Source organism: Mytilus californianus, unplaced genomic scaffold, assembly GCF_021869535.1.
Source record: "Mytilus californianus isolate M0D057914Y unplaced genomic scaffold, xbMytCali1.0.p SCAF_7, whole genome shotgun sequence".
NCBI classification, from domain to species: Eukaryota; Metazoa; Mollusca; class Bivalvia; order Mytilida; family Mytilidae; genus Mytilus; species Mytilus californianus.
Window position 1 is genome coordinate 67028940 of NW_026262723.1, and position 19108 is coordinate 67048047.

The 19108-nt window shown below is 30.8% G+C and overlaps 1 long non-coding RNA gene across 1 annotated transcript in view; it reads left to right on the plus strand.

Moving 5' to 3' along the window:
* The first annotated feature begins 761 nt into the window (after positions 1-761).
* Positions 762-19108, plus strand: part of LOC127708106 (uncharacterized) — a 77276-nt gene continuing 58929 nt past the window's right edge. Inside the window, exon 1 of the long non-coding RNA XR_007985150.1 lies at positions 762-942. This is a non-coding gene — a long non-coding RNA (uncharacterized LOC127708106). The remainder of the gene's footprint in view (positions 943-19108) is intronic.

The window sequence follows — 19108 nt, forward strand, 5'->3', positions numbered from 1 at the left end:
TATTAAGATTGGAGTCGAATGCACAACATCAGTGTGGACAGTCTAATGATAAGTAGGACTACTAAGACAACGCGGTCACTAAGGCTTCTCCCAGTGATTGAGTTAGAAGTCAGATCGGAAGTAAAGATACCTAAAGTAGTCCCAAAATTTACATCTAGATTGTATCAAACCAGCAGTACTTCCCAGGAAGTTAAATTTATTTCGTAGGAAGGAAATAACGATGGGTATCAAGTTATAAATTAAGAGTTATGTTAGGAAAAACTGTGATATTCAAATGGACAGAGGAATGAGAATATAGACTAACAACTATAATGGGATGTAAAGAATTGTGACCTGTTCTGACATGTTTAGTACCTCTTCCTCATATGTAACATACGCAGTTTATTGCACATTTTTGATTTTTTTTCATTGTCTACTTTACATTTTATAAAAAAAGATGTCACATAAAATTGATTTCCATAAATATCGTAATTGAAATATACAAAAAGTAACATTTAAGGACATTAAAACAATGTATAATACCATCTATTAAAGTTCGTTCGATATGAAATCCCAAGACGGACACAAAAAATGGAGAAAATTTAACGAACATTTTGTTAAATTTATTTTTGAAAAAGAAAAGAGGAAATAAATGCAAATGCTTTCTTTAGAATGCAGATGTGTTATTGATCCATAAATTGGCGTATATTTGCATAATGTAAAAAAACATTCAGCTTTTCTTTTTCATAATATTGAAATATTTTAACTCTGATATCGTTTAAAGTCTAAATATTACATTTATGAGAAGAATGTCTAAAGCTAATGGGATATTTATTTTATGTATTTGGAATGAATTTAAGGTACGCATTCGGGAAATGCAATGCAAATTTCAGTTTTTAAAAAAAGTTATTATTTTACATCTATTCTTGCTTTCTCATATTTGCAGCTGGGTGGATAAATGCAGTAAGTAATTTCATTCTAACTCTAGAATTTTAGTTGTCTAAAGTAATTCTCTATATTTTAGCCTGGTATTCATGATGAGTTTATTTAGAATGACATGGAGTCATTGTATATGCGTATTTGCAGTATACATCATTAAGCAATATATTTGTAGAATGGTATGCACATTTTTTCATAATATTGAAATATTTCATATTAAAGTTACATATATTGATTACAGATCTTTATGCGCTTGATTTTTCTGGATATATTGTCAAATTCTTCAAAATGTACGGTCATGTTTGTATGTTGAAGCTTTCGAAAATAGATAGTTTTCCCCATCAATAAAATGTCGGCCTTTCAAATATAAAAATTTGTATACAATTTCAAACTTTCAAATAATGTCGCTACATTCTTTCACGAATGGTAAAACAACTAAACATAATTCAAACGGATTTTTTAGATTAATGTTTTGTATGGTTTAGGAAGTTCTAATACATGCTGACTTTATAGGTATTTCACGTTATATGTGTAACTTTCATTATTATTTTACAGACATGTATCCACAAATTTTGTTAACAAAGCAAATGTTGATAACGATTGTTTTGTCTCGTTGCATTTTCAAATGAATGTACAATGGCAAAAAATACTGAAAATCAGCAAATTAATGTTCATGCAGATTGAAATTCCATAATTGAATATAAAGCATTTGTGTTTATATAATGTCATATGTTATAAGAAGAAAGACATATATTAATAAACATGAATGAAAATAGAAAGAACAACATTGCATCTTTGCAATGTAAATTTTAATATTTTGTCTTTTTGACCAGAAATGAGCGCAAACAAAACATTAAGACTTAAACAATTGAAATTGATCAAAATTTAGAGTCTTGTCTCTAAATTTTAAGACTGTCACCACGAGCTGGTTAAATTCAATATTATTTATGGTTGCGTAGTGAATATGTTCTATCATTGATCAAATCATTGAGTTTTACACATTTATATCTTAGTGGTTTGTCGATTTTCTGATAGATAGTGGAAAAATGCTTTCTGACAATATATTTGTAGATTTAATCACTTATTGTTATTAAATATAAACGTGTTTACTTCTTCCAGTAACATATTATGCCTTTTAAAAATATACTGAATAGAGTTGATAACAAGACTGCTGAATATAATTGATTGAACATTAATTTTCATAAAAAAATACACAAACAAGCAGCCTCCTCTTTGGTTAATAAATGGCAATTGAAAGTATGGTTTTATGTGACTTAAAGTCAAGATGACCAATATTAATTAGAAACAGACATAGTGACACGGCATTTTCCTCCATGTCTTCATCTGTACCCGTGACAGGCTAATTACAACCTCAAAGATCTCCTGCCATGATAATAATGGTGGACAATATTTCACCTGATCGTTGACAAACGACGGGAAATGAAGTCCATCATGACTAATTGTTACATTTCAATTTTATGGTAGTTTACACCTGTTTAAACGAAATTAATCAACTGTTTAAAAATCCCTCTTTATACTTTCCCGCCAATTCATGTAAGATTCTTACTGAATAAGGAAATGCGAGACAAAATATCAATTTAAGCGAATGATAAACGCAATATTTGAATGGTAAAGATGACGCATATATGTTAACAAATTTCGCATGTCATGTTCATATACGTGTATGTGGCTGTCCCCATATTTCGCCTTTCGATTAAAACAATTTTGATTTTAAATAATGCCATTGTGAAATACTGGAAAAATATACTCAGCATATTGTTCTTCAAAGATGGACCTGAGAATGACTTCAAAGATTTCTAACGAAAGCTTATACATAACAGTTTTATTAAAGTACATGCAAATAGTATGAATAAAGTATTATACAATATGGATTTCGCGTTGTACCTTTCTCTTGACTAACTTTCTATATTTTATATATCAATTTAGTGCTTTATACAACTGTTCTAAATATTTCTCTTGAACAAAAAGGTTTGAATATTGGAGAAAAAGAAATGATTAAAACTTTAAACTTTTTTTTTGCACTAACCTGTCAAACTGTCATTCCATGTCAATATTTTCATGAGGAAGACAGTTACGAAAGAAAAATCATGGTTGCCTAATAATAAAGCTGTTTATATTTTCTTTGCCTCTGTTTTTGCATATATTGTTTTCTTAGTTTGATACGAAAATGCGATCATTTCATGAAAATGATCAATTACAAAGTTTATAAAAAAACAAGCAATTTCAAAGTGGTGAAAATAATCGTATCTTCATTTAGAATATATATTAATGACTTTTGGACATATCAGGATATGGTTTAGTGCTAGTCAAAGAAACTTAACAGCAATTTCATAACATATAAAAGGCAATTGCCTCATGAAATTTAGTATTTGCCGAAAAAAGGCCCGTTTTTGCAAAGACTACTGGAGCATCAATTAAAGATAAATCATAAAACAGGTACCCCTCCATATATGCATTTGAAACTATAAACGATTTCAGATAAAATTAACACAAAAAAAATAAATATACATGAAATACATTTGACGTGAACTATTTCATAACAAAAAAAATTCAAGAAAACTTGAAAAAAAAATCATATCCTCTTTCATTTATCACACCCTTGCCTTCCCGCTTTACCGGACAGTTGATACACGTGCAGCGGGAACTGCATCCCCCGGGGGAAATGGGTTTACTTATTTTTTATTTAAGTTCTTGTAGGCCTTCTGTATGACGCATTGATCTTTAATATGCAGTGCTTTTGTAATTTCTGATTAGTACATTTTTATTTAATTTTAAAATCCCATTGATTGATTCCGAATATACTGAATCTGTAAGTATAGTTAATATAAAGTATTAAACCCTTTCATGAAATTAAACTTTATTTAGACTAAGTTTGATAATTTATGAACAGAAATTTAGGTGTGAGTCATCATCATTATTGTTTGGATAATTCATGAAGAGAATTGAAATTTATTGCAAATATTTTAATTATAAGATAATTGCGGATACGGTCTATATTTACCAAATAATTTCATGATGAATGAGATATAACAACGCACATTGGTGTAGAAAACAACTATAAGTCACCATATATGAGAGAAGTAAATTGCTACAACCAATTTGGAAAATAGGAAATATTAATATATTCCACCGCTGATTAATTCAATGCTGGTATCAATTTAGATGTAATTTTCGGATAATTATCAAATTTTGTGATTATTGTAGTTTTGAATATCTTATTTTAGTATACGGTTGTTTGTTTTTTTTTGTTTTTTTTTGTTGTTTAACAAGGCCTTGCCAGTTTGTTTTCGACATGAGTTTGAATATCCCTTTGGTATCTTTCGCCTCTCTTGTGTTTATAGAAGTTGAAAACCTTTTGCAGAGATCACCGACGGTTTGTGGTAGGGTTCTTGTTGCTCAGTCTTTAGTTTTCTATTTTGTGTTTTGTAAATTGTTGTTTGTTTTTTTGTTTTTTTTCTTTTTTTGTCATGGCGTTGTCAGTTTATTATCAACTTATGCGTTTGAATGTCCCTTTATTATCTTTCGCCTCTCGTTCAGAAACGCTTATGTTATGTCGTATTATTATACACGTTATGGAGAATTACGGGCCTACATACCAAAAACTTGTCGTATTATTATACACGATATGGAGAATTACAGGCCTACATACCAAAACTTAAATTGAATAATAGAACAAATAATTTAGTTCTAACGGATACATTTGTTGTATTTTGGCCTGATATGTTGTCTGTTAACAAACTATGTTACTAGCGACTTGGCATCTTCTTAAGTTTCTTAAAAAGGAAAAACGGCAAAAAGTCGCAAAAGTCATAAAACACTAAACATAGAACCCCATCAAGGACGGGGGTTAAACTCAATCAATAGTACGATTCATATTTGTAACAGATGAAATACTAATCTGAGTTGAAGGTTTCTGTATTCTTAGTTAATTAGTTCTTTAGTTCAGGATCTGCTTACCCTTCCAGGCCACCTGAGATCACCCCTGGTTTTTAGTGGGGTTCGTGTTGCTCGGTCTTTTCTATGTTGTATTTTTTGTACAGCTGTTTGTCTTTTGGTCTATTTCTTTTTTTTGCCATAACATTGTCAGTTTATTTTCGACATGCATATGAATGTCCCTTTGGTATTTTTCGCCTCTCTCTTAGTTGTGCTATCAGTGTTCGAAGACTATTAATGGTTTATCCGAGCTCGCCCTCTTGACTGTGTTTATTTAACTTAAAATTTATCTTATTTCTAATCAACTGACCTATATATATTTAATATTATATAGTTTGGACTTTATTTGAATTATCCGTAAAAGTTTTTACGAAATGCATGATAATATAGCTACAAGATTTGTATTCTCATTTCTTCAGTGCATACTATAATAAAAGTTTGCTCTCAAACTCAGACGTAAAATTAAGGAAAATGTTGCATCATCAAAGGTTTTTCTTTTTCATATAAAACTTCACTAACGTTTTTTATTGATTAGTTATTACAGAATTAAACAAAACAAATCCTCGAGATATTCAAGAATATTAATTACTACTCTGTGAGACAAACATTGTAAACATCACCCGGCTTTTGTTTGGGTTTCTCCGAAATTCTCAAGCTCTCTTAGTTTAAACGATGACAAGATGGGAAATAGGTCTGTTTGACGTGTCAGCATTCTTTTTATGACCTCAAAAATTAACGTAAGTTTCAATTTTTCATTAAAAAAAAATTTTAGGACCGGAAAGATAAACCGCAAGCACCGTCAACAAAATTCTTTATCATTATGATTGTTTTAACAAAAACCCGAACTTAAGTTTGTTGAACCCTGTGTTCTATGTTTCCCATGCCTAAATGATGTTGTCAACTTTCATCATATCTCCATTTTTGGCCTATAATTGTATCGTAAATTGCAATGCATTATAAGAAAAACTCGACAAAATCGTTCCCGAATTCATTTTCTCACATGTGTATGCATCAACTTGAATCTCCTCCAGCTTGAAATAATGGACTTAAAATTGGGGACAAAATCACTAATTTGAACCTTGTCATGCATGAAGTTTATCTATCACTCCCGGTTATAACGGGGTTTCGTTTTGCCGTCAGAAAATGTTCTTTACGTGTTAGCTATTAACAAACGTTTGTTTTTGTTAATCCATATCTTCCTGTCTCGTGGGTAATGTTTTGGATTTTGAATTGATGATTAGATGGTTTCGGCATCCTAAATAAAGATAGTCATAAAAAAGGAGGAGCCCTCTCTGTACATGACAATATACCAAGCAAAGAAAAGCGCCTTTAGGCCAGTTAGGCCTTCCAAACGGAGTAAAAGGACATATCTTACTATGAATTCAAAGCGGTTGGACCGGACTTCCTTACAAAATGTCGACATCGCTAGATCTGTGCTTATGTGCAAGATAGTATCAAGAATTATATAATAACGGACAAAGAAATAACAAAATCGATTTCAAAGCTCTAAGCATTAATACGTTCATGCACACATACGTATATATTTCAAAACATTAAAGTTGAAAGAAGACAGAAAGCAAATGTATATAATGGTAAACAAAATTAAAATAATTCTATACTATAGGCAATACAAAAATAGTCCATGCATATTCTAGCTGCTTAATTTTTTCATAATGTGCAAATATCATAAATGCTTAATTTGCGTGATAGCAAATTTAATTTTGTAAATTGTTTTGCTTTAATTTATCGTTCGTTAAAAATCGAAATAAACACAAAATATCTAAATTGACACTAGTACTGCAGGTCAAAATTTAAAAGAAGTACAAACTGTATGTGTGATTTATAGGACGTTTTATTAGTCAGCTTATAGTTTCAAAATACCTCGTGCTTAAATTGTAATGGCGCTGTCAGCAGCTTCCACTTGTTATCAGCGTTGAAGACGTCTCATTAAAGTTAAGTTATGTTAACTGACCAATTACAACAATCATTTACTACACCATATGGTTTTAAAATTAATTCAAGTGTGATGTAGGTTTTTCTGTGTGGACATACCAAAGCTATTAGGTGTAGAATTTAAAGAAAAATTAGTGTCACTTACAATCGAAAATTAAATTTGATTGAAAAGAAATAAAATTCTATTGATTTTAGATATAAGAATGTGATTTATATCAAACGAAAATTACAACGAACCATTCTGATGCTTGTTCGTTGAAAGACCCTTTTAAAATATTTTCTTGGCAACCGTACAATTAATTTGACAAGTTGTTCTTTTTAGGGTCTATCAGATCACGCGATAGTTTTCATTGATGGACTTACTTAAATTGAATATATAGAATTTAAAAATCTTTTTGACGAGAACACGACAGATTTATCTGATTTTGTTCTATAATGAAGAGGCAAAGGTGAACTCGTGCTTCAATATTTGGACAAAACACCTATATCAATAAATGCTCATTTGCGACGTAATGAAGCGATACAGTAATTTCTCTTCAATACATTGTGTCGTCAATTCTTTTATTATTTAGCTATAGTATTTCAAGTCGTATTGCAATTTAGTTTTAAATCTGATTGCAGTCGATATAATCAGAGAAACTATATTTAAAAAATAAAGCGCATGACATAATGCAGTTTAATAAAAATAAATTAAAGTTATTGAATTAGATAAAAATGTATTTTTATATAACATTTCTTGAACAAGGCCATCAATGCGATCAAAATAAACCTAATAACAAATTGTCAATTTTTCAGTCAGAAATATGTTTTGTACACAATTATATCACTTTGAATGGCGCAAATTTAATTGTTATCAATAAAATGGTATTAGTTTATTAACAAGATAACTGAACTAGTATAAGAGGTGGTGTTTATAGTAAATTTTCGTATTGGTTATCGAGACAAAACGCACACGAGATAAGAACAAAGCACTTCAAATAAAATGGCAATAAAATGCATGACTATTGACTTTCGTCAAATAATTATGCTGTTATCATTAAGATGCAAACTACTGATAGTTAATATCTCTGTTTGTTTCTTGCAGTAAATCTAGTCCCCTTTTTGGAATTAAGTTTCTGGGTTATGGTATTTATTTTCTCCAATAACAAGTAGAAATGTAGTAACGATAATACTGCTTTTCTTTATGAAATATAATATAGTTATACATTGATCCACTATTATCACAAAACCTTTTTGAACATAAATAAAAGGAGATATAGGGAAAGCGTAAATGACGCAGCAAACCAACGTCACTAGAAACAAAAAATCTCACCAAAACATTATTTATACTTACTGTACGATATGGCTAATTGTTGAAGGCCGCACGATGACCTATAGTTGGTTAAATCAACGTCATTTGGTGTCTGGTGGATAGTTGTCACACCAATTTTCATCATTTTTATCTAGAAGTTTACATAAGGTCGATATATACATGTATCTATACAATATATCAAGATCTAAACATTAAAGGTCTTAATCGACGTTTTATTTTATAAATTCTTTCCATACCTTATTCTAGAGCAGTTTTTTTTTTATTTCAATCTATAATATAACGTGGTGAATACGAGAGAGTGAATGCAGTTATTTACACCAAGGAATGACAAAGAGTTGCTTTGAAATGATTGATACTTTGGTTACTCTTCCTTCAATTTTATTTACTTTTAAATTCATTTGCTCAGCCTTTTTCATATTACAGATTTCAATTTGAAAGGATGCAAAGATAAGAAAAGCACAAAGATAAAAGACTTTGGATGGAAGTTTAATATATAAACTAATCATACTAAATAGTTGTTACTTTCTGTGTCATTTGGTCTCTTGTGGAGAGTTGTCTCACTGGCAATCATACCACATCTTTTTATTTTTATATAAAGCCTTCTATTTCAAACTTGCAATTTAAAAAAAAAACTGTATGACAAAACAAAATTCAGTTTTTTGTTGCTACCATTTATATTTGAACTACAATAATTTGTTATTCTCTTTAGCTCGTTTTAGTAGTATTCATAACATTGTATGTGTTAAATTCACTTTTAGTAGGCAGATCAAAATATGCAATTTTGCTTAATTCTGGATCCTTTTTGTTTGTTCTTATAATCGTATATTTCATTATTTAGCTTATTGGATACAATATATATATTGTTTAAACCAAGGTAATTTCTCCTTCCAAATGTGTATCCACTGCAGCTTGAAAAGTACCTTTTACTTTAAGACGGATATAAAATTTCTCGTAATAAAAAATCAAACTCTTGTACATAATCTCGTGGGGGAAATCTGACATTCCAAAACTAAATAACTACCAAACACTTGCCAATTGGAAGTCCCGATTAGTGTTGCATGTTCCAAAAGGTATGAACAGATCATATCAATGAAATGAAATCAAATCTAATATAAAACTGACGCAAAATCTGAGTTCCCTTCAGAGCATTTTTTATATTTTCGTTTGATCTTAGGAATAAAAAGTGACCATTATACTAACATTCATAGGATATAAAAAATGTTCATGTATAGTGTTTACTGTCATACTTCAGGGAAAATCTCTTTGAATGATTATCATCGAAAGAATTGGAAATTTTCTGTCGTAATCTTTGCCTTTCCTTCGATATACAGTTTATAATTGTTTCTTATGCATTTTCCTACTTTCTCAGACCGCAATGCATATGTATCATCCAAATACTTCGTTTACAGTCTAGACCCTTAGGAAGCACCATGTGAATTGAATATTTCCTGGGAAAAACTTCTTCTAAGGGAAAACAAGTAATAGTTGTTGGTCTAACCGAATCCGTTAGTAGGATTAAGAAAATTTAAAACGTCAACTTTTATTAACAAAAACAATTGATAACATCAGGTTTAAAGTAAAATCGTTTCCCTACAATTCTCTCTATCAATATTGTTTTTGGCTATAATCAATGTCCGAAAGTATACTTTACATCCAAAAGCCAGTGTTTCGGTTTTGACCATTATATAAATTATACATTTTGTCTGAAAATTTTCTGTCCATATTTTGACAATTATGTAATTGTCAAACATTAAGAATACAGCAACATAAGACAAAGCTAAACTTGTTCACTTTCGCTAGTTCTGGTTTTGTATTCATATTTCAAATTTTTTTTTGTCGAAAAAAAACCCCAAATGAAATTAATACAGATACACGTATTGTGCTCATAGGTTTTGGACTTTCACATTTTAAGGCCTCGAACTTCAATGAGGAGAAATTAATTGTCGAAATGCGCATCTGGTGTAATAAAAAAAGTGCTGTTAATATTATTATTTTACATTATAAACAATAATGATAAAGCTTAACCACACACAATTAATATGTTTCTTTTAATGTTTTTAAAACACAACCTTCTGCTAAATTTTAGAAAAGGACGATGGCATATATTTCTAAAAATAAGATGTAGTATGATTTCCTATCAGACAACTATCCACCAGAGACACAATAACGTAGATGATAGCAACTATAGGTAACTGTACGGCTTTCAACAATGAGCAACATGACAATATTTAAAACGATTTAAAACGAGAAAACCAACGACTTGGTTCATGAACAAAACAATGAACGAATAACAAATATGGCAGACAGCAACTAACGATCACTGCATTACAGGCTCCTCACTTTAGAACATCCGACTCCTTGCTACTTTGAGATATGATCAGACACTTTCACAACAAACACTGGACCCAGTATTGTTTCTGGTGTAGATGTCTGCACCAATGCCTTGTTGTACTGATACTATGTACACTTTGTCAATTTTCAAAGTTTGTTTCAATTTTATTTCTTACCTTTAATCCTAATTACAATTGACCAGAACAAAATATAGTACTACATTTAACCGTCTGAAGATTCAAAATATCATTCAAAGAAAATTATCAGGTATGTGAAATGAATTATGAATGCATTTACTAAACCATAGTTCTAAACAATTCATTATAATATTATAATGTTGACATTCCGTAACATGTGTAATTTTTATGGACGGCTTGTTGTCCCATTGACATAAAAACCACATCTTCTGTTTTTCTTTTGTAAAAAAACTGGAAACAAATTGAATTTTCATTTTTTTCGTTAAAATAAATTTTTATAAGTTTTTTTTTTTTTTATCTTAACCGCAACAAATATCGGTTTAAACATGTAGAATCGATTATGAATTATTGTATTTTTTCCTTTTTTTTCCTTTTTTATCCTGTCTCTTGAACTTCCTACTATAATCATATTTTTACTTTGTACATATACTGAGTATTAGTTAACTTCATTTTGTTTTAAATACAAATCAAAACGAAAAACCACCGATCGCGAGAGAGTAATAATGATATATGAAATGTCGACAAAAACCCATTGACAGTAATTTGTATAAAAAAAACCCAATAATAATTGTTATTGCGTTATCGAGAATATGGTTAAGGAAAAGAAAGAAAAAAAAACATATATCTATAGTTTCTTCTTTTCTTTCCACATGGAACATATGTATTTCATACTGAGCAAAGTTACAATAAGTGGAGGATATTTTTTAACACGCAAAGGTATCAAGTTAGTTACGGATATTGGGCTATTTTTTGGATACATTTTACTGATGGACAAACTTGAAACTAACTTAACTCGTAGTAGATGCTGCTATGTTTTCATATGGAATTCTTAATTTCTATCTTAAAGAATTGAATAAAACATCTGCAACAATATTTATGTTTCGAGACCAAGTTACTGTTAATAACGTAAGAATGTCCCTGGTCACGTCATGTTGAAGGATGTCGTGTTTAGTAAAAACAAAAAGTAGCGAAGTCGAAAATTTGAAAATAAAATTAATCACCATATACATACATACATTCGGAGAATAATATATTAAGCTAAAGAGACCTTAAACATGCACGACGTTCTTAGGTGAACTTCATTAAGTTCATTAACTTCAATGTGTAGTTTCAATCTTTGTTTTTTATTTCCAATATTACAAAAGTTATCAGCAAAGATGTATATTATAAGCAAATTAACTATGAAGACTTGCTGCAGTACCGTCTGAGAAAAAGAGACATATTTTATAATGATTTCTTGAAAACATTATAAAATTTCAGCACGTCTTATTGCATAAATTTCAAATCATTGTGTTGATTATTGCGTTTTACTTGCTCGGTTTGTTTGCGTATATGATTATAAAGGTTTGCATAAGGATGGTGTAATACACCTGCTTGCGGATGGAATAAAAAATAATTGCAGCTTGAGGGTACACATATCAATATGGGAAGTAAAAATGAAACGCACTAGTGACTTCTGTTAATCATTTTCTTACTAAACAAAAGAAAGTGAATGGTTTCGTGTTCCAATTTTGCAAAATGAAAAGAAGCTAAATGAAACAACTATGAACATCAACCTCTTCAGTTACAGCCTGGATTCCGGGAATAAATCACCATCGGACTGAAAATAATTCAGTTCTCTTGTCAACATCCGGTTTGCATTAATCAATTTCCTTTATTTGATTGAGTCTCTTAATCTTACAAGATTGTTAAGTAATTCACTTTAGAAGTTAATCTATGCTAGATTGCTCTTTATCACTTATAATCAATAAATATTGTTTTAAACAATTAAAGTCATGTAAAATAATACATTACAAACAAAAGAGACCCAAACGATCGTGTACAGATACCGAGACATTATTCACGATTGCGTGCTCTTCAATATCCGGTTGAACGATGTCAATCCGACCACGCCCCCAATTCTTGTCTCCCCTTTCTTACTACCGCTTCGTTAACTAGTCAAGTCCGGATATTGATTCAAATACCATAATTGTATAGTGCTTTCATGCTACATGGAAATTAAAACATTTGCTGGAAATTTGTCACAAGCAAATTACAGTCGACCATTTTGCATTAGTAAACTGGATGTGCGTCAAACTTTGTTGCAATTTCCTCTATTACTTTGGAAGCCGATAGAAACTCTAAGAAACACTCAACTTCTTTGCAAGCTAATAATTATTGTCATTTCCTATAGCTTACTAGTTAATGAATTATAACGAAAACATTTTTTTTAAATTAAGAAACGCGTCAGGAATATGTATCCAAATAACATGGTATAAGCATGCAAAGTGCATTCATTCATTTTTATGTCTAACATAACATCCAAATTTCTAAAATGTTCCTGATTTAATCTGAAAAGTTTTTTTTATGTGACAATTTTCTTGGGTTCATGAACAATTGTAGAAACCTGAGAGGAAAAATAAGTCAATAACTTAAAAGGTGAAAAGAGCTAATCCAAATTTTTGAACAAGCCAACAAAAACAAATGAACACCTTATTGAACAGGGACGGTGGTGTTTTCTAGCTGCAAGTATTTTGTGATCTTAATTGTTTGTACTATTTTAACACTCCAAGACTTATTTAAACCATTATGCAAGGTTTCTTCTATTTTGTTTTAAAGTTTTATGTTTTCGTTGTAGAAATTGTATTAATGTGTGTTAAAGTATGCTTGTTTTCCCTGGTATATATAATGAATAGATATTCTTGAATTTTGATATAAGTCTTTTGATTTATTATATGGTGATAGGATTTTAAAAAAAAATGTTAAATTAATGCGGTTATAAAGCGAAACTAAATATCCGGATATATGCTGCTAGTTTTTGTTTTGTTGAACATTAACTAGTATTTATACTCACTTTGGAAAGGTTTGTGTATGGTTGCTACTTAATAATTGTTTTTCAATGAATATTATTCCTTTAATTTTAAGCTTTTATATCAGAAAAAACCCAAGAGAACCCTTTTTTTTGCGGTTTTAGTATTTTAAACATATATTGCTGATGTCAGTGCACACGACGAGTGATTTTGGAATACGGTCCAAACAAGCTTGAATCGACTTTTTTCTAAACCAAATACACACAACGTTTGGAAGCATCAAATAGTAAAAAAAAATGTCAACAGAGCAGATAAAGTCTAAGGACACCTCCACCTTAAAGTGCTGTAACCTCGAGTACAATTATATAATTCCATTGACAGTCGGATATTAAAATCAGCAATGTGAATAAGTACTGCCCGCGTTATTAAAAAAGACATTGGAAAGTGATATAGCCACTTGAATGATAACATTACCTTGGAATTTCAGAATGTTTTTAAATTTCGTTTGAAGTATTTTAGAAGCAAAAATGTTTATTTCTATTGCTACTTAATTAATGTATAATTTACCCATTTTAAATGTTTTTTTCGTTTTTCAACAAAAATGTTTACGAGCAAATACTTCGAATCAGTATTATTTCATTTCAAATTGTAATTATTATTTTTGTACTGATAATAAGATATCATATCAATTGAAGACTTAAATTCCCAATTTCGTTAATTCTTTTTGAGTCAATAGAGAAATTTTTTAGCTGAGAATATAAATAGAACAGCTATTACGTGGCTATCAAACCACATGGTCTCACTACGTTTGGAGTTCATTAAATCTGATTGCTGCTATTCTCATGTTAGCATGTTTATTCTTTCTAACAAGTCGTACGTTTGATTCTGTCATATTTTATGGACTTAATTTTTTTGAATTAACCTTGGTGTTAAGTATTTTTGTTGATACTTTTAAACTTGGACTTATGTAGCTTCAACCGACAGCGGTATACTACATGTACCTTAATTTTTATCATCCGTAACCACAAAAACGAAATGCATGTATGTTTCAACTAAAACAACACGTACAATTCGTTTGTATAAAAGCATTAACAATAATACCGAAATCCAAGGTAAATTCATAAAGGAGAAGCCTATAAAAACTAACAAAATCAAACGTTATACTTTATCAACCAACGGAACGAATGGAAAACAACCTCCCATTTGTTTGACAATTAATTGTTTATAGTTCCGTTATATTGACAAAATTGAGTGAGCATCTATTTTAACTACCTACCTCAATCGAAGACCTGTCCGTGTTGGTGTTTGTGAATTATTGTTATACTCATATTTCTTTCCTAGCGGCTATGGTCTTCATTTTCTACTTTTTATTAATGTTTTTTACATTAGATTTTCATGCTACTCTTATATACAGATAATTTACATAACTTTTACTTGTATTTATAGAAACATTAGACTGTTTTACCATTTTAAAATAAGATAGTAGAAAAAATAACAAGAACACTGCAATGTTTTGAATTCCTGCATTAGATATATTGTAGTACTCTTGAACTATCCATTCTAGGAGCGATGATGTGAATGCTAAACAAATAAAAATATATATCAGAGTATATACAATCTAAGTCTCTTTCCTCTTGCAAAAATATAAAAACAAATGAAACTTAAAGACAGATTGAAAGAACTAGTCCAATATAAAAAAATAAGATGTGGTATAATTGCCAATGAGACAACTATCTCTCCACAAGAGACAAAATGACAAAGAAGTTAACAACTATAGGTCACCTTACGATCTTCAACAATGAGCAAAACCCATACTTTGTTTCATAAAATTGAATGGTCAACGTAGTAGCACAAATCTTGTTATAGGAAGGGTTAAATCATCACTTTGACTCATATAAATTATTCTCTGGAACAGACACCATCAAGATGCTTGATTTTTTTGTTACGTTTGGAGGACGTGTTTTTTCAACGAACTATCGAAATCTTATAGAAACCAATTGTGCTTTATTCATATAAGACATATTCATACGGAAGCTTCTCAGGAAGAATAAAAAGAAGCTGACATTATCCTTTTACTTCCCGTTCCGTATATAGATGATATTCTCTCACTAAAAAGTTTGGTGACTATGTTTCTTCGGAAAATGCTTGAACCAAGTCAGGAATTTGACAATTGTTGTTCACTCGTTCCGTTGCTTGATGACGTTTGATTTTGTCAGTTTCTATGGACTTCGCCTTTTTGATTTTACCTTCGAGTTCGGTATTGTTTGTTATACTTTTTATCCAATCGAACTTTAAATTTAAGATACCACGGACACAGTTAAGCCTGCCTTATATACTGACTTACATCTATAAATTGACAATGAGGATCGGTTAAGAATAAAACGATACGAAGAAAGGAATGATAATCAATTTCAGCTTCCCAATTACGAACTTTCAATAACTATGTAGCAACATTCCAATAGCGCATGCATAATGAGTATACATCTCCCATTTGATACGATATTCAAGAGCTTGCTTTCTGGTTTTTGGCTTTTGGCGTTCCTTGTGCAGGTGGGTCCAGATATGCGATTCGGATACAAAAGATTTTTACAGTGTTGTATTCATTTTGCTGACCCTTGTGTTGATACTCTACTTAATCGAGAGAGTGTATACTCTATGAAATATAACAAAAAAAAACCTTTTTTGTTAGCGTCTTTGTTAGATTTATTTAGATATAGGAAGACGTGGTATGAGTGCCAATGAGACAACTCTCCATCCAAGTCACAATTTGTAAAAGTAAACCATTTTAGGTCAAAGTACGGCCTTCAACACGGAGCATGTTTGTTTGAACTTTTTAGTTAGTTGTGGTGTATGTATATAATGTATGTTTACACGGAACTATAAACAACTGTCATACAAGTGGAGGTTTAGTAGCTATTAAACCAGGTTCAACCCACCATTTTGTACGGAAAATGCCTGCACTAGTCAGGAATGTGATTTGTTTTCCATTCGTTCCGTTGGTTGATAAAATTCGTGTTTGATTTTGTCAGTTTTTATGAGAGTTACCCCTTATTTAATTATCTTGGAGTTTATACTTTTTTTCCTATCATGTTTTTCGTGAAAGAGGGTTGCTGCTTACAATGAAGCTGTTCCTGTATATGTTTTTATCAAATAAACTAATTGTTTATTCCTTTCTTAATACATATATATGTACAGAAAATAACAGATTAAATTATGTAGTATTCAACATTTAGTGGTATATTTAACAGATCATTACGTTGTATATTATCCTGTGTAGTGTAGAATGTTCTAATTCTAATTCTAATGTTATATGAAAAGTTTTCTTTGGTAAGCGTTTTGGTAATTCAAACGATAGATGCATGTAACCCTAACCCTTGTCCCGGCTGATAAGGCTGCCAATAATATCATTATTGTTTGACGTAAATTTTATATTAAGGTTCTGCAAAAAGAATTGGCCAATTCACAAACATTCAAACTGACTCCATTTTCGGAAAATGACATCTGTAACAAACAAACTTTATCTACCTCTTTACAAGCAGAACCAAATACAATGAAAGTTCCTACTATGCACTGGCTTCCGAAGCTGCACAAAACACCGTACAAATATAGATTTATTTCGTCTTCAAGCCATTGTTCCACTACTAAACTGTCTATTACACTTACTAGTACACTTGGTACAATCAAAAACCTAGTAATAAATTGTTCAAAAAAAGGACTTTGAAAATAGTGGGCATTAATTACTTTTGGAGTGTCAAAAATTCGTTGGAAGTAATTGATAAATTACATGCTTATATTGGAGATTTCGAATCTGTTCAAAGTTTTGATTTTTCTACCCTATTAACCACTTTGCCTCATAATCTCATTAAGAAAAAAATCACACACCTGATTAAATGGGCATTTAAAAAGTCAGAGTGCGAATATATATGTTCAAACTCTTTTAGGTCGTTTTTTAGTAACAACAAACAAAAGAACTATGTCACTTGAACCTGCTTTGATACGATAACTGCACTTGAATTTTTACTAGATAACATTTTTGTTCGCTATGGAGATTCTGTATATCGTCAAGTTATCGGAATTCTAATGTGAACTAACTGTGCACCACTTATTGCGGACCTGTTTCTGTATTGTTATGAGTTACAATTTATGACTAAAATCAGCAAAGACCCATCGAAACAACATCTGATACAAAAATTTAATAACACTTTTAGGTATTTGAATGATATATTGGCCCTCAATAACGACGACTTCAGTATGTACTATAAAGAGATTTATCCTGCTGAATTGACTTTAAATAAAGCTAATACTAACAATGAACACTGCCCTTTTTCTAGATCTTGATATCTATCTCTTTAACGGGAAGGTTGATACGATATTCCCGGGCTTGTATTTCCTATCATGATTTCCTTGATAGAGGATTGCTGCTCACAAGGAAGCTATTAAACCAAGAGTTTCAAATGGTGAAGTTGAAATCATCCCTTCGTAAATTTTACGGACGCCATCACGAGTGGGTGATCGTTCCTTATGTCGTAACTACAATACCCTTCCCTTTTCACGAATGTGACCTACCGAATAAGACTATTTACCGGATTTGTAATAACATAAGCTACACGACGGGTGCCACATGTGGAGCAGGATCTGCTTACCCTTCCGGAGCACCTGAGATCACCCCCAGTTTTTGGTGTGGTTCGTGTTGCTTAGTCTTTAGTTTTCTATGTAGTGTCATCTATACTATTATTTGTCTGTTTGTCTTTTTATTTTTGGCGATGGCGTTGTCAGTTTGTTTTCGATCTATGAGTTTGACCGTCCCTCTGGAATCTTTCGTCCCCCTTTTTTGATACCAACATTTACGATAAAAGAGATGATTTTACATTTCCTATTGTTAATTATCCATTTTTAGATGTTGACGTTCCTTTGTCACCATCTTATGGTGTTTATATATCTCAACTTGTTCGATCGCTCGTGTATGTAACAACGTATTTGATTTTAACGAAAAAATCTCTATTACTGAAAAATTATTACACCAGTTCGATATCACAAACTAGTCAAAACATTTACTAAATTTTATCATCAGTACAAGGACATCATTCGTAAATATAAACCAACATGCAGACATCTTATACGTTCAGGTATTTCACATCCAATCTTTTATGGTAATATTCTATACAAAGCACAAAAAGGTCGTTATTCACCTCAAAAGCTAACCAAACCTTTAAACAGACTTATTCATAGGGATATAGTTACGATACTGTTGTCATGTCATTAAAGATGGCATATTTTGGAATTAATATTGAATCACTCATAGGGTCTTTGCATTGGAAATAAACACATTAATTATAAAACCAGTTGTTGGCATGATACGGGTTATGTTCTTCTCATATATTTTATGATGGTATGATACTAAAGCCCTAACGGGAGGGATTGTGCTTGATTTTCATATGATGAAAACATAATCTTTCAATCAGTTTAATTGAGGTCTGGAGCTGGCATGTCTGTAACTGCTAGTAGTCCTTTGTTAATTTATGTATCATTGTCATTTTGCTTAGTTTCTTCTGTTACCTTTTCTGACAACGGACTCGGACTTCTTTTAAACTGAGTTTTACTGTAGGTATTGCTATGTGTTTGTTTATTCTACATTGGCTAGAAGTATAGGCGGA